We start from the raw sequence: 16,497 nt of genomic DNA on the forward strand, positions 1-16,497 counted from the left end.
GCTATAAATTGTGAAGGAATCAAGTTGTGGGCAAATATTGAAAGGTAATGAATGATCCAATACTTGCCTTGTTAGTCCTTTCTTTGGTCTTATGCATTTTATATTATTATTTTGGTCCAGCTTGTTGCGCTGATTGGTCTATATGGCGTGTGTATCAATTATTTTGTCATTTTGTGGGGAGCAAAACAGTGTTTTTTTGGGGTCTGATCATTGTTGTTCCCAGGTCCTGCAAAGTATCAACCACAAATCTCCCTCCACATCCTCTCCTCTATTTATATCTGCAATTCTTTTCGTGTCAGAGGAAGAGCAGCAATTTATACCCAGAGCAATATATGTAAAGTTATAGATAGTAGTGTTCATTGTAAAATTTCTTAATCCCCATGCCATATAATAAAAGGCGAAGAGCGGCGGTAGTGACCCATGCCTACGAGCGTGCTCACGGTGGTCACCAAGATCCCAACAATGCATGTTTACGGATGTCCTCGACCAGAGATGGCTTTCTTTTCGACGACTTTAATCTCTTTATTGCATATGAGACAGGAATTCTCCAATCTCTGGCTAATAATGATATAATTTTCACTCTCCCAATCACAGGTCCAGCATCTTCGATGCCAAGGCTGGGATTTCTTTGGGACAGACTGAGCATGGGTGAAAGCAAGGTATCTGTAATAATTCAGTTGGCATGGACATGAGCATCTTGAGCCTACTTTCACTCCCACAAATGGTTGCTTTGGATATTAAGATGCCACTTTTATTTCGTCACTCATGCATTGTTTTGCATTCAGCATTACCTGCTAGATAATATTACCATGCCTATTATTAATGTGTCATAAAGACAAACACTTCACCAGCTAAACCACTTGCCATGTGGTTAATATTTACGGTTTGGCCTTCAGAAATTTCAAATGGGAATGGTCTCCAAATTTTAAGAAAAGTTTGTTTGGGAGCAGTCATTTATTTATTTGTTATTATTCACTACATTATCAAGTAAGCTGGTTGTGAAATTTACATTGACTTCTTGTGCTGATCTGATGTAGGTATTATTAGTCATTTACTCTGTTTATGTTGCCTTTCGGCTCCACAATTGACCTGATTTAGAGTTCATCCAGAATTTCATTATATTACCGAAGAATGTGCCTCTGAACATAGTTTCAGCAGTAGTGCCACTTGGAGAGAGCAGCATTATTTGTTTACTCATCCAATGAAGGTCTTGCAGCATGACCAGTATTATGGTCAGTTGTCGAGTGCAACATCCTCCAGTTATTATTTAGTTTCACATCAGAAAGTCAGTTTCCTCCGTGCATTGATGCATATGCACACAAAGATATGTCAGGTTTTCGGGTCTCCATTTGATTATGGTTCCACCTCTGCCAGTGTCATTTGTTGTGACAGGAGCCCGCAGCGTGTGCCTTTTACCTACATATCTCTCTACATATTTATGATGGGTGAAGGGACGTCTTCTCAAGCCCACTCCCGTCTGTTTGGTTGCTAGAAGATTTAGGTTCACTCGTGGCAAGTAAAATACCAAGATTTTCGTTGGAAGGTGAATTTTTTGAACCTCTACAGTGTGCAGCACTAGACAAATCAACTTTTGGATTTACTATGTACTGTGAATTATTCGGAGGCTATAAATCAGGCATATATGATTCTTTTTTCTTCTGGTAATGTAAGATGCACATCTTCCCCCTTGCGTTTTTTACCTGTAACCCTATTTTTGGTCAGTATAAATATATTGGAAGTTACAGTCTTAGTGGTGGCCTGATTGCAGGTCTAATATCTTGTGTGAACAAATAAGTCACATGATTTCTCCGCTTGTGTAATTCCATTTTCTCATGGCTTCTCCCATTCAACAGGTTACTAGCATTGAATCTTTACATTGTTTGGCCAAATTGAGAAGTGAACTTGGACTAATAACTTTCATGTATATGCGTATTTTTCATGGGTAGAGCTCTTATTATGATGAAAATAGCAATAGGTTGCAATATAGGTTCAGCGACTTCCTTTGTCGCTTTTCCCATTGATGCATACACATGTACTTGATCTGGTAATGAGATTCTCTGTTGGGTTTAAAATTTACTGCTTTAGAATTTCTCGCATGGGATTCAAGATGTTGCACATGGCAAGTAAAATACCAAGATTTTCACTGGAAGGTGAATTTTTTGAACCTCTACAGTGTGCAGCACTAGACAAATCAACTTTTGGATTTACTATATACTGTGAATTATTCGGAGGCTATAAATCAGGCATATAGGATTCTTTTTTCTTCTGGTAATGTAAGATGCACTTCTTCTTCCATTTATCCAAATTCTGGTAATGCGTATTTTTTATATGTATTTTTTTGCCTTCATATCATGTCTGTTAGAACTATATAGCTTCAGTTGGATATAGCATTCAGAACATCACCCCTTGCCTTGGATTTCTGAATCTTTTCAAAGGACATGTTTTTTTAAAAATATGCATGCTTTTGTCATAGAATTGGTAAGCAATTTAGATAGATATGTTGATCCTGTTGTTACTAGCCTTTCTTGTAATGTTGTCGATTCTCTTGCAGATCAGCTATGATGTATCTGTCAAGGGCCCAAAGAAGTAGTGAATCAGAGGTATGGTATGGGCCATCTAATATTGTATCCAGTATTAACATGGTTTATCACTATTAGTTATGTCTTGATTGCGTGATATTCATATGTGCAGGGACAAGAGGGCGAGGATGCTGTTAACACAGAAAACAAAGAGGAATATCAATGTGTGGAGGAAGCATCATCACCGCTGTCCCTCGCTTGCCGTCTTCCAACGCCAGGGATGATACATATATCTCTACAAATATTGTGCATATGTTTTAGTGCCTATACAAGAGTACCCAACTTATATATTGCTAACTGTCGAGAGACTGATACTGATATTATATTTATGAAGTAAATTCAATGCAGATTTTTGTCCTTTACATTGAACACAACTTTCCTATAGAATTAGAATATGTGAAATGCCACGTTATTTACATATTTTATCCAAGTATATGCTTGTGTTTATGAAATTTACCATGGTCACCATGAGTATGAGTAGTGGGTCATATTGTAATCGATGGACATGTACAGAGTAGCGTGAGACAATATTGCGTAATTAGCACAATCAGTTATTTCACTAAGTCTAAAAACCTCAATAGCCATTGTGTGATCACATTGCTTGAGTATTGTCTTGATTTTGCCATTTGTGCTGGGGCGCAACTGGTCATCTCTTTTTGATAGGCTTAATATCGGAGGAACCGATGGTAATTATGTATAGTGATCTTGGTATGCAAGTATGATGACCACTTGGTGTGGCCTATGCGCATTTGTTCATTTGTTCTTTGATTCTTAGTGAGGATCCCGGTGTATTTTTATTCAAGGAAATGTCACTACTTTAATTGTACTTATTGTATGTGTTGATGGTACCAAAAAAATATGATATTTATACACATTTATTTTTCTTTGCTATGAACAAATTGTTGAATGCAACAAATGGTGCTCCTGTGTTGTACATGTGTTAGTGTTTGAAAGTTTTTTATTTTGTTTTAAAAGGATTGCTTATACAAGCTTAAGGGCTTTAAAAGACATACTGAATTCTTGGAAAACTAAACTGACATCAATCTACTAAAACTTATGTTTTTATGTTCTTTATAAAAGATTGCCCATATAGGCATAAGGGCTTTTAAAGACCTACTGAATTCTTGAACAACTAAACAAACATAAGTATCATAAAACACATGGTTACGATATTGTCTTGCATTTGCATGTGCGCCGGGGCGCACCGGGTCATCTAGTAAGTAAAGATGCGGCAAGATCAACTTCAACATGGAAGGGCAAAGACAGCTTTGACAAAAGCGCACTAGTGCTCGAAGTCCAAGTCCATTACGAAGCCGGAGGAGAACCTACCTTAGATTAATTTTATTTTCGGTTAGAAACCAACTTTGTAATTTGCAGAGAAGACTCAAAGTTGTATGGAAAGTCCATACATATGCGAGAGGTCAAGGCCGGTCCATACATATTCAGGGCCCCGGGGCAAAGACACGAAAAGGGCCCTTATTGACAAAAAAAAGTTTAGAATGTATTATATTTCAAAAGCAACACATTCCATATATAATATTATAGGTCTTTGAACTATAAAACTCAGAACACAAATTGGAGATAGGGATCCGTGCTATTTAACAGTGATGAGGTAGGATTAGGGGAGGGAGGGATATGTACCATCTCTTAACTACGAAGCGAGATTGCCCACTAGGGAGATGATTGGGGAACAAAATAGCACCGTTGGTCTCCATTGATAGTTGTAGTGACATTGGAATTGGAAAGGGTCGAGGTGGAGGCGGCGCAGTTCTCTGCAGTGATTGGAGAAATTTGGGGAGCTGGAAAGGAGATGAGTCATCGACGTGAGTAACAGAAGAGAAAGTGGAGAGCGATACGATGGATTGGGTGCTGGCATGCTGCCGTGCGGTGCTAGGAGTGACATTGGAATTGGAAAGGGTCGAGGTGGAGGCGGCGCAGTTCTCTGCAGTGATTGGAGAAATTTGGGGAGCTGGAAAGGAGATGAGTCATCGACGTGAGTAACAGAAGAGAAAGTGGAGAGCGATACGATGGATTGGGTGCTGGCATGCTGCCGTGCGGTGCTAGGAGTAGTGATCGATTAGATTTTTTTATCATTGGCATCCATGTTTTGGTCCCTTACGTGATGGGCTTGGGCCTGATTTCTCTTTTTCTAATTCTTTTCCTTGTTTTCTTGGACCTAATACTCTGATACAAGGTATCATGTACTGAACTATCGGGCCGGGGCCCTGCCTCGCGAGGGCCTGGGGCGGTCGCCCCGTTGCCCCTCTTATGGGCCGGCCATGCGAGAGGTGGAGGCGAACCTCCGATTGGGTCCCTCCCGAGGAACTGGGGCTTTGGGTCTCAAAAGTACCAACTAGCTAGATGTCTTGTATCGAACAATTATTCAACCTCCCGCAGACTGAGTTGCGGAGTATCTCCCTCGGCACCGTGATACGTCTCAAACGTATCTATAATTTTTATGCTCCATGCTTGTATTACATCAATTCATATACGTTTTGCTCATACTTCGTTGCACTTTTATACATTTTCTGGCACTAACCTATTAACAAGATGCCACAGTGTCAGTTCCCTATTTTCTGCTGTTTTTGTATTTCAGAAAAGTTGTACAGAAAATATTCTCGAAATTGGACGAAACAAAAGCCGAATTCAATATTTTGCCGTAACGAAGACATAGTCCAGAGGAGAGTCGAAGGGGGCAGCAGGCCGGCCACACCTGCCCTAGGCGCGGCCTGGCCCTGGCCCGCGCCTAGGGGTGGTGTAGGCCATGATGGCGCGTGATGCACACGTCCGTTGGGAACCCCAAGAGGAAGGTGTGATGCGCACAGCAGCAAGTTTTCCCTCAGAAAAAACCAAGGTTATCGAACCAGTAGGAGATGAAGGCCACGTGAAGGTTGTTGGTGGAGGAGTGTAGTGCGACGCAACACCGGGGATTCCGGCGCCAACGTGGAACCTGCACAACACAATCAAAATACTTTGCCCCAACTTAACAGTGAGGTTGTCAATCTCACCGGCTTGCTGTAAACAAAGGATTAATCGTATGGTGTAGAAAATGATGTTGTTTGTAAAGAACAGCAGAGAACAATGATTGCAGTAGGTTGTATTTCAGATGTAAAAGAATGGACCGGGGTCCACAGTTCACTAGTGGTGTCTCTCCAATAATAAATAGCATGTTGGGTGAACAAATTACAGTTGGGCAATTGACAAATAGAGAGGGCATAACAATGCACATACATATCATGATGACTAATATGATATTTACTTAGGGCATTACGACAAAGAACATAGACCGCTATCCAGCATGCATCTATGCTTAAAAAGTTCACCTTCGGGTTAGCATCTGCACCCCTTCCAGTATTAAGTTGCAAACAACAGACAATTGCATTAAGTATTGTGCGTAATGTAAACAAGACAAATATCCTTAGACAAAGCATTGTTGTTTTATCCCTAGTGGCAACAGCACATCCATAACCTTAGAACTTTCTCACATCGTCCTGCATTCAATGGAGGCATGAACCCACTATCGAGCATAAATACCCCCTCTTGGAGTCACAAGTATCAACTTGGCCAGAGCCTCTACTAGCAACGGAGAGCATGCAAGATCATAAACAACACATATATGATAGATCAATAATCAACTTGACATAGTATTCCATATCCATCGGATCCCAATAAACACAACATGTAGCATTACAAATAGATGATATTGATCATGATAGGCAGCTCACAAGATCTAAACATGATAGCACAAGTGGAGAAGACAACCATCTAGCTACTGCTATGGACCCATAGTCCAAGGATGAACTACTCACGCATCAGTCCGGAGGCGGGCATGGTGATGTAGAGTCCTCCGGTGATGATTCCTCTCTCCGGCAGGGTGCCGGAGGCGATCTCCTGAATCCCCCGAGATGGGATTGGCGGTGGTGGCATCACAGTAACTTTTCTCGTATCGTGGCTCTCGGTACTAGGGTTTTCGCGACGGAGAGATTAAATAGGCGAAGGGGCGGAGTCGGGGGACGTTCGAGGGGCCCACCCCATAGGGCGGCGCGACCAGGGGTGGGGCCGCGCCCCCCTAGGGTGTGGCCGCCTCGTCGCCCCTCTTTGTCTCCTCTTCGGACTTCTGGAAGGCTCCGTGGAAAAATAAGACCGTGGGCTTTTGTTTCGTCCAATTCCGAGAATATTTCCTGTGTAGGATTTGTGAAACCAAAAACAGCAGAAAACAGGAACTAGCGCTTCGGCATCTTGTTAATAGGTTAGTGCCGGAAAATGCATCAAAATGATATAAAGTGTATATAAAACATGTGAGTATTGTCATAAAACTAGCATGGAACATAAGAAATTATAGATACGTTTGAGACGTATCAAGCATCCCCAAGCTTAGTTCCTACTCGCCCTCGAGTAGGTAAACGATAACAAGGATAATTTCTGAAGTGACATGCTACTATCATAATCTTGATCAATGCTATTGTAAATCATATGAGATGAATGAAGTGATTCAAAGCAATGGTAAAGATAATGACTAAACAACTGAATCATATAGCAAAGACTTTTCATGAATAGTACTTTCAAGACAAGCATCAACAAGTCTTGCATAAGAGTTAACTCATAAAGCAATAGATTCTTAATAGAAGGTTTTGAAGCAATACAAAGGAAGATACAAGTTTCAGCAGTTGCTTTCAACTTCAACATGTATATCTCATGGATAATTGTCAACACAAAGTAATATGATGAATGCAAATAAGCAAGTATGTAAGAATCAATGCACACAGTTGATACAAGTGTTTGCTTCTAAGATAGAAAGAAGTAGGTAAACTGACTCAACATAAAGTAAAAGAAAGGCCCTTCGCAGAGGGAAGCAGGGATTACTTATGTGCTAGAGCTTTTATTTTGAAAACATGGAAACAATTTTGTCAACGGTAGTAATAATTCATATGTGTTATGCAGAAAACATCCTATAAGTTGCAAGCCTCATGCATCGAATACCAATAGTGCTCGCACCTTATCCTAATTAGCTCGGATTTCCATGGATTATCATTGCATTACATATGTTTCAACCAAGTGTCACAAAGGGGTACCTCTATGCCAATGTACAAAGGTCCAAGGAGATAAATCGCATTTGGTTTCTCGTTTTTGATAGATCTCAACTTGAGGACATCCATACCGGGACAACATAGAAAACAGATAATGGACTCCTCTTTAATGCTTAAGCATTCAACAATAGATAATATTCTCATAAGAGATTGAGGATTAATATCCAAGCTGAAACTTCCACCATGATACATGGCTTTGGTTAGCGGCCCAATGTTCTTCTCTAACAATATGCATACTCAAACCATTCAACTCATGGCAAATCACCCTTACTTCAGACAAGACGAACATGCATAGCAACTCACATGATATTCAACAAAAGTGTAACAGTTGATTTCGTCCCCAGAAACATGGTTACCGCTCAACAAGCAACTTATAAGAAATAAGATACATAAGCGACATATTCCTTACCACAATACTTTTTAAGCTACTTTCCCATGATCTATATATTGCAAAGACAAGGAATGAAATTTTAAAGGTAACACGCAAGCAATTTACTTTGGAATGGCAGAGAAATACCACATAGTAGGTAGTTATGGTGGACACAAATGGCATAAGTTTTGGCTCAAGGTTTTGGATGCACGAGAAGCATTCCCTCTCAGTACAAGGCTTTGGCTAGGAAGGTGTAACACCCCAAATTTCAAAACAAAGAGAAAATGAATTTCCTTTTTCCAAAAAAATGAGAACCAACAAAAACTTTTTCTATATAGGGTGCTATGCTTAGTGCTCCTACCTATTACTTGTGTTTTTGCCATGATGAGTGTTACTATACTTATGTGATAAACCCTAAAACCCTAAAGTGATCAAGTGAAGATCACAAACCAAATAAAATTAAAAGAGAAAGAAATCAAATAAGAAAAACCCTAAACTCTAACCTTCTCAAAAATCATTTGGATCTATTTTTAGAAACCAACATAGAAGAAAAAGACATATGTGGGCCTATAGCCCTAATATGTAAATTCTGAATTCTAATTTTCTTACTTTGCTAAAATGGTGGTGAACCATTGCAAAACTTACTAAACCCTAAAACCTCATCCCTATTGTCATCAAAAAAAAAGAAAAGATCTTATTTAAGAAAAAGGCATATGCAAGCCTATGGCTACTTTTTGAAAATGATGAGCTTTGCCTTGTCTACCTTGAGTAGATGAATTGAAATACCTCAACACACTCAACAAAGCACTTACCAACCAATTCAAGTGTGAAACAAAATAAAATCAAACATATGCATAGAGGCATATGTGCCTATGGCTATTTTTGTAAAACTTTACCCTAGGCCTTTCTACTTTATTTAGAGGATTGGAAAACCTTCATAAACCTTATCTAGTACTTCTCAAACCCAATCCAAAGTGAAACAAAAGATTTTAAAAAAAGAAAGTAATAATGCCATAGAGGCATATGAGAGCAAAATATCAAATTTGTGAAATTGAGGATCTTGACCCTAAGACTTGTAGTGAATGGTTGGATCACTCCTATATACCATTTCAACACTCAACAACATCAATTGGGTCAAGCCTAGTCAAATTAAAAATCAAATGCCACATATGCATAGAGGCATATGTGACACATAGCCATTTTCACCAATTCTTGTCCTATGCACTTCTACTTTGACCAAATGGTGTGAAACCATATCTAAACCTAATCTAACTCTAAATTGACCCTCAACCTTGCCCAAGTGAGGCAAGGGGAGCACATTAATTACAAGAATAAGAAAAATTGACATGTCACCTCTCATGTGTTATGGCCAATTTTACAAATCTTTGAGCAAGACCATTTGAAATGGTTTCAATGGTTTGAAAATGTTTCTAAACTAATAAGAATCACATTAGAGTCAAGAAAAGTCAAATCAAATGGAAAGAAATCAAATAGTGAGATAATTCCATTTTTCACTCACATACACATAGGGCCAATTTATCAAATCTTGACCTAGCCACCTCCATTGCCTCAAAATGGGTTGCACCTTTCACCTAACTCAATCTAACACCAAATAAACCTCACTCTTGTCAAAATGAAGCAAAGATAAATAAAAGAATAAAAGTTAGAAAATCACAAAACCCTCACATATGGCTTATGCCATTTTTATAAATTTTGACCCTAGACCATTTTGATCTTCACCATTAGTTGAATAATGTTACTAAACACTTATTACAACTTTTGGAATCAAAGAAACACAATTCAAATCAAATCCAAACTCAAAATTGGCTCACATACAATAATGGTCAAATCTGCCCTTTATATTCTGGTCACTACTTTGAGCCTCTCTATTTCAAGTTTTTCAAACTAAACTTTCCCAATTCTTTGCATGTCATCCAAGAGCACATCAAGGTGAACAAATTTGGTAAAGACCATCATGCCAAATTCATCTTGGATCAAAAACTATGCTCATTCAAAGTCGAGACTTTTTAATATGAACAACAATCTCACCTTGTCAAATTTTGCTATTCTTTGAATTTTAAAATTCCACCACCACACCTAGTTGTCTCTGATCATTTACCACTCAACTCAATTCATCACTTTCAAATTTTATAACCATATGAACTCAACCAAATTTGGGCAAAATGGTAAATTACCAATATGTAACTATTTGCCACTATTTGGAATAGTGACTCTACCCTCAACCCTAATGCCCCTAACTACTCTACCATGTTCCCTTGTCCCCTCCAACATCTGGTCCCCTCCAACACCTTGTCCCCTCCAACACCTTGTCCCCTCCAACACCTTGTCCCCCCCCCCAACATCATGTCCACCCCATGCCACCATATCCCCTCTCCTCTCCATCCTTAAACCTATAAATAGAGCACTTCCCCCTGCTCTTGGACACACCACCTCACCTAGCAGCATCCTCCTCTCCCTCCTTGAGCCTCTCCTCCTCCCTCCTTGCCTCTCCAAGGCCCAAACATCGCCGGAATGCACCCGGCGGCCACCCTCAAAACTGCCCAGATTTTTGTCACCATAGCCTCCAACTCCTACCCCATCTTGTAGCCCTCGAAGAGAGCTTTCCAACGCAACCAACCCCGCCTTAATCCGAGCTCCGAGGTGAAAGTTATGGCCTCCGCAAGATCCCTGGTTCGGGAGGAAGACGACGGCCCAGCGCCGTCGGATCGTCATCCGACGATCTGCGCGCTTCGCCCGCGCCCGATGTGCATGCGCCATGCATGCGTGGCCCAGGCCGCAGCTGGGCCGGCCCACTTCTTTCCCGCCCCCTGTTTAGATTCAAATTTCGTTTAATTCTTTTTAGATAAATTGCAAACTGATGTTGTGTTAAAAATTGAATAACTCCAAATCTACTTGGCCAAATTTTACAAATTTTATATATTTGGAAAGCTTAGAGTTTTCTCTACACAATGTCATTGGATTCAAACCCATATCTGTTGTAGAATTAAAGTAGAAAAATAAACAAGACAGGGACTTTTCTGACTTAGAATAATTCTTAAAAATCAACCAGAAATGCTTTTGAGTTGTTTCCAACTCCTATAAATCACATTTCACTTGCACTAATTTTTTATGCAAAAATATGCCATGCTTAATTTGAATGATCATGGCCTAGTTAAATTAAATACTATATGGCTAATTCTAGTCAAAGATATTGTCCAAAACTATTGAAAAATAATAAGGGAGTTTTTCTCTCACTTAAATCTTGTCATGAAAAATTCAAAATGAGGTAGAGACTCTGGTCATATATGTCTCATATGAATTGTTGAGGGTATTAAATCACCTTAATGATAGTTTTTAACTTAGTTACAACTATGTGTTAAATCATATGAGAGGTATTCCTCCCATTTAAATCTTGTTCTCAAGTAATCCAACATGAGGTAGTGACCATGGTCTATAAAATCTCATATTGAGTTATTTGGAGACATTAAATCACTATCATGTTAGGATTAAATTGCATGAGGTATGGAACCTCATTTAAATCATTTTCTCAAATGATGAGTATGAAGAGGTTGACTTTGGTCAACCTAGATCATATATTGTTCATGAGAGAAATTAAATCTTAATAAGATAATGAGAGGAAATTATTTCTCTAAGTAAGTGAAAGTAACACCTAAGTTAGTATGAGAGGAAATTATTTGTCTTAAAATAAGAAAGGAACACATCCACCCACTTAATAGTAGTGTGTGATGCTAGTTTAAGTTGTGTAAATCTTGTGTGTGGTTAGTTTAGTATGTAAGTTTGGTATGATGATTGTGTACCCCGTATTCGTATTTTAGACGCTAGTACCGGAGACTATCAGGAGGAGGAGGTCTTCTACAAAGAGGAAGGAGAAGAGAACTTTGACCACCACCTCAACCAAGGCAAGCTAGACTATTGCAAGTTATAATGTTGCAAGCTAATATTCTTGCAAAGTGCAAAGCCCCTTGGGGCAAGGCATCATGAATCTTATCTTTTCTTACATAAGCCTATCCCAAGTTTATATCTTACAAGTTTTTACTTGTGTTCTCAAGAAGTTGCTTTTATAGTTAACTTGGATCAAAGTAGAGAAATTTACTAGAGTAGTAAAGTTAGTCTCCCTCAAGCAAAACAAGATAATACTCTTGCAAAGTGCAAAGCTCACCATGAGCAAGGCATTACCCCATTTACTTTATGCTTATGATCCTATTTCCCAGTTTTACTTTACAAGCTTTATTTACTTTTGTTTTATCAAAGTACTTTTGATTTATGATTCACTTGGTTAGTATTGGATTAGTACAAGAGTATCAAAGTTAGCCTAGAAGCAAAGCAAAATACTTAGCACCCCTCATACATAGATGCCAGTGCTAAATTGACAGTGACTACTCTAGTTGGGAACTTGTGAAATGAAATGACTTTGAAAACCTTGGAATGATGAGTCATTCTATTGAAAGATTTTGGAGGTGAATATGATCTGTGAATGACTTGGTGAACTTTACAAAAACTGATGGTTGGGTTCGGATGCGATACCATTCCAATTTTACAAGTACCCCCACAATACCTGAATCTGGGTAAGGCTTAGCTGGAAATTTATGTGTCTTAGTATGGGTTCCCTCTGAACAAGCGTCATAGGGTTATGCCGAGGCTGCCTCCGTTGAAAGTGAAATGACGTGAAATGAGGTGAATGTCCGGCCCAAGCCCTGTGCAGTTCCCAGGCTGACGGTGTGTCTTCACTGGGAGGCCAAGCTCATGGGGAGAGGTGCCTATACTAGAATATGTAAATGAAAGGTTAGGATTGGTAGTTCGCGTACTGCGTACGATAAATCAGGGCCAGTTACCCCTGACGAGCTATTGCAATTGTTGTGGCACAAGTGTACAACCTCTACAGAGTTAAACCTATTCGAATAGCCGCATCCGCGGTCATGGACAGTTGGAAAGGCCATACTGTTCCGTCATCAGAACTTTTCTAAAACTATGAATGGTGAATGGTGACTTGTGAATTTGAACTTGAAAGGTGACATTGACTTTGGAATCACAACGGAGTTGTGGGAATGACACTAATGTTCCCACTTGAGTTAGTTAGCACATGAAGAGTTGTTTACAAAAATGGTTGTGAACTAAAATTGGCTTTATGCAAAATAAACTAGAGCTTAGCACCCCTTACTAGAATTGTTAGCACTTACCTTAGTATTAGTTTGCGAGTACTTTAAAGTACTCACGGCTGTGTCCCTGGCTATTCAAATGGCCAGACTATGAAGAGGAGCAGAACTATCAAGATGACGACCAGCAGGACGCCTACGACAACTAGGGAATCTTCTGACGTCAGACGTTGGCCTGTGGACTAGAGAGTCCCTTCTATTTACGCTTCCGCTATGAAACTATGAACTTTGTGTCCGTTGATCAATAGATCAACTATTTGTGTAATATTGGATCATGTGATCTCTATTTGTAAGACAACTATGGTATGTAATGGATGATGACTTATGATATTCAACTGTTATGTCTCGCAACAACAATTCTCCTGGGATTGCGATGTATGGCATAACAGGCACCTGGACTTAAAAATCCGGGTGTTGACAAGTTGGTATCAGAGCCATTATTTGACCTTAGGAGACCCTAGTTAGAATGGACGTCTGCAAAACTTAGTTTCAAAACCAAAGAAGTGAATATTTGCGAAAAACTTATTCTCACTCTTATCCTTGAGATCTTTTTTCAAAAGGAGAAATTCATGCCCTACTTTTCCTTAACATTCCTACATAAAATTTTGCACACTGGAATACTTCTCTAATTTACTCCTCCTCTTTGTTCATAGATGGAGTACCAATGGGAGTTCTATCAGCTTGGTCCCGGAGGCGACCTAAGGTTCGAGAAGGATTTCAAGCAACTAGTGGAATATCTAGGACACCCGTATCCCGAGTTCTTCGGAATACCCCTCAACAACCACTCCGGAGAAACACCTCGGTGGGAAGTTTCTACTGATCTACGAAGAAAGCTTGGAGCCCCGGTATGGGAAACCATCTGGATTTCTGTAACGGGAAACACTTGGAAGGAAGGACTAGTCAGAGCTATGCAAGAAGCAATTTCCCGTCTGTGTGGACAAAATGAGAACAAGATCAAGAATACTCGCTTCATCTACTACCCAAGACATGACTCCATGGGACGATCGATGACCATGCCCCCACACAGGGAGATGAACCCCTATGTAGCACACCAGGACTTCAGGCTGTACAAAACCCGCAGGGATTTGGACAACGCCCTCGCCTCTCGCCAAGCACATCACCCGTGAAGACAAAGAATCCACCCGGAAGAGTAGTATCACCCCAGCACTTAAGTAGGTGTGAGTTGTATCAGGATCCCCTTGTATCGTAGAGCGAATGAATGGTTCTTCAAACCAACGGTGTGTTAGATTTGTAATGTGTGATGTTTGGTATGAATGAAAAAGTGTTGTTGGTTTTTACCCCCTCAACACTACTCAATTTTCAAGTTTTGAACTTGTGAACTTTAATTCAAACAAACCGTAGAAATTTCCCTCTTATCTTATCATCTACTCCGATACTCAGATGGCCCCTCCCAGTCGCACCAACGACACAATGATGCAACTGCTGCAAACCCTGCTTGCCAACAGGGAAACCGAAAGAGCTGAACGCCAAGCCAACATCACCGCCTTGCAGAACATTGCCAACCAAGGCCATGGAAACCACGACCACCCTGGGTCAAAACTGAAGAACTTTCAGAACACCAACCCACCTATCTTCAACAAGACCGAAGAGCCCCTCGATGCCGATGACTGGCTCCAGACGATGGAGAATAATTTGGAAGTAGCTGGAGTGGAAGCCAATGAGAAGGTCTTGTTTGCAACCCACTATCTTGCCAGACCAGCCCGCGCTTGGTGGACAAGCACCCGTGCCATGAACGGAGGTCAGTTCATGACTTGGGAGGATTTCAAGCTCAAGTTTACCAAGTACCATGTGCCCCAAGGACTGATCAAAATGATGAGAGACGAGTTCCGCGAACTCAAGCAAGGCAGGATGTCCGTGGTAGAATACCGCGACAGATTTCTTACTCTGTCAAGGTACGCCCCGGACGAGACCGATACCAATGAGAAGAGGAAAGAAAGATTTCTGAACGGACTCCATGACGAGATGCAGACCGTACTGGTCAACATTCCCTTTGCTGACCTAGAAGCTCTGGTGGACTCCGCCATCCAGATGGAAGGGAAGCTTCACCAAGCCAATGAGAACCGCAAGCGCCGGATGATGAATCAGCATGGGTCCAGCAATACCCAGAAGTACCGCAACAACTCATCTGGAGGATATACTCCAAAGTACAACAAGCCCCCTGCTCATAACTACCGCCCAAACTACACCAACAACCACGGAGGACCCCCGAAGCCCGGAGGCAACAACAACAACACCAATCACACTAGCAACAACAACCCCAACCACAACAACAACGGGAACAACAACAACAACAACAACAACAACAACAACAACAACAACAACAACAACAACAACAACAACAACACTGGCCCTAGGACTGGAAGCAACGCCATCCCCGTCGCCAACAAGGACAAGGCCACCATCACTTGTTATGAGTGTGGTGTAGTGGGGCACTACTCCAACGTGTGTCCCAAGAGGCTTGCCAAGCTCGCCGGCAACACCGCTGCACCTGCTCAGAACCAACGCCTCTTTGCCGCAAGAAAGAACCGGAACAACAACGGCCGCTACTATAACATGACGGCCACCGAAGCTCAAGAAGCACCTCAGAACATGCCAAGTATGTTCCCTGCTAAATCATATCACCCAATCTATCTTAGGAACCTAACTTTTCTTAAAATCTCGGGACGAGATTTGTTTAAGGGGGAAGGGTTTGTAACACCCCAAATTTCAAAACAAAGAGAAAATGAATTTCCTTTTTCCAAAAAAATGAGAACCAACAAAAACTTTTTCTATATAGGGTGCTATGCTTAGTGCTCCTACCTATTACTTGTGTTTTTGCCATGATGAGTGTTACTATACTTATGTGATAAACCCTAAAACCCTAAAGTGATCAAGTGAAGATCACAAACCAAATAAAATTAAAAGAGAAAGAAATCAAATAAGAAAAACCCTAAACTCTAACCTTCTCAAAAATCATTTGGATCTATTTTTAGAAACCAACATAGAAGAAAAAGACATATGTGGGCCTATAGCCCTAATATGTAAATTCTGAATTCTAATTTTCTTACTTTGCTAAAATGGTGGTGAACCATTGCAAAACTTACTAAACCCTAAAACCTCATCCCTATTGTCATCAAAAAAAAAAGATCTTATTTAAGAAAAAGGCATATGCAAGCCTATGGCTACTTTTTGAAAATGATGAGCTTTGCCTTGTCTACCTTGAGTAGATGAATTGAAATACCTCAACACATTCAACAAAGCACTTACCAACCAATTCAAGTGTGAAA

At 40.4% G+C, this 16,497-nt stretch overlaps 1 long non-coding RNA gene across 1 annotated transcript; it reads left to right on the plus strand.

Moving 5' to 3' along the window:
• Nucleotides 1-2,343: 2,343 nt before the first annotated feature.
• On the plus strand, nt 2,344-2,926 carry LOC127317775 (uncharacterized). Its single transcript, XR_007861459.2, has 2 exons — nt 2,344-2,600; nt 2,692-2,926. It is a non-coding gene; the product is annotated as an uncharacterized lncRNA (long non-coding RNA).
• The last annotated feature ends 13,571 nt before the right edge of the window (nt 2,927-16,497 follow it).

This window comes from Lolium perenne, chromosome 1 (assembly GCF_019359855.2).
Source record: "Lolium perenne isolate Kyuss_39 chromosome 1, Kyuss_2.0, whole genome shotgun sequence".
Taxonomy (NCBI): Eukaryota; Viridiplantae; Streptophyta; class Magnoliopsida; order Poales; family Poaceae; genus Lolium; species Lolium perenne.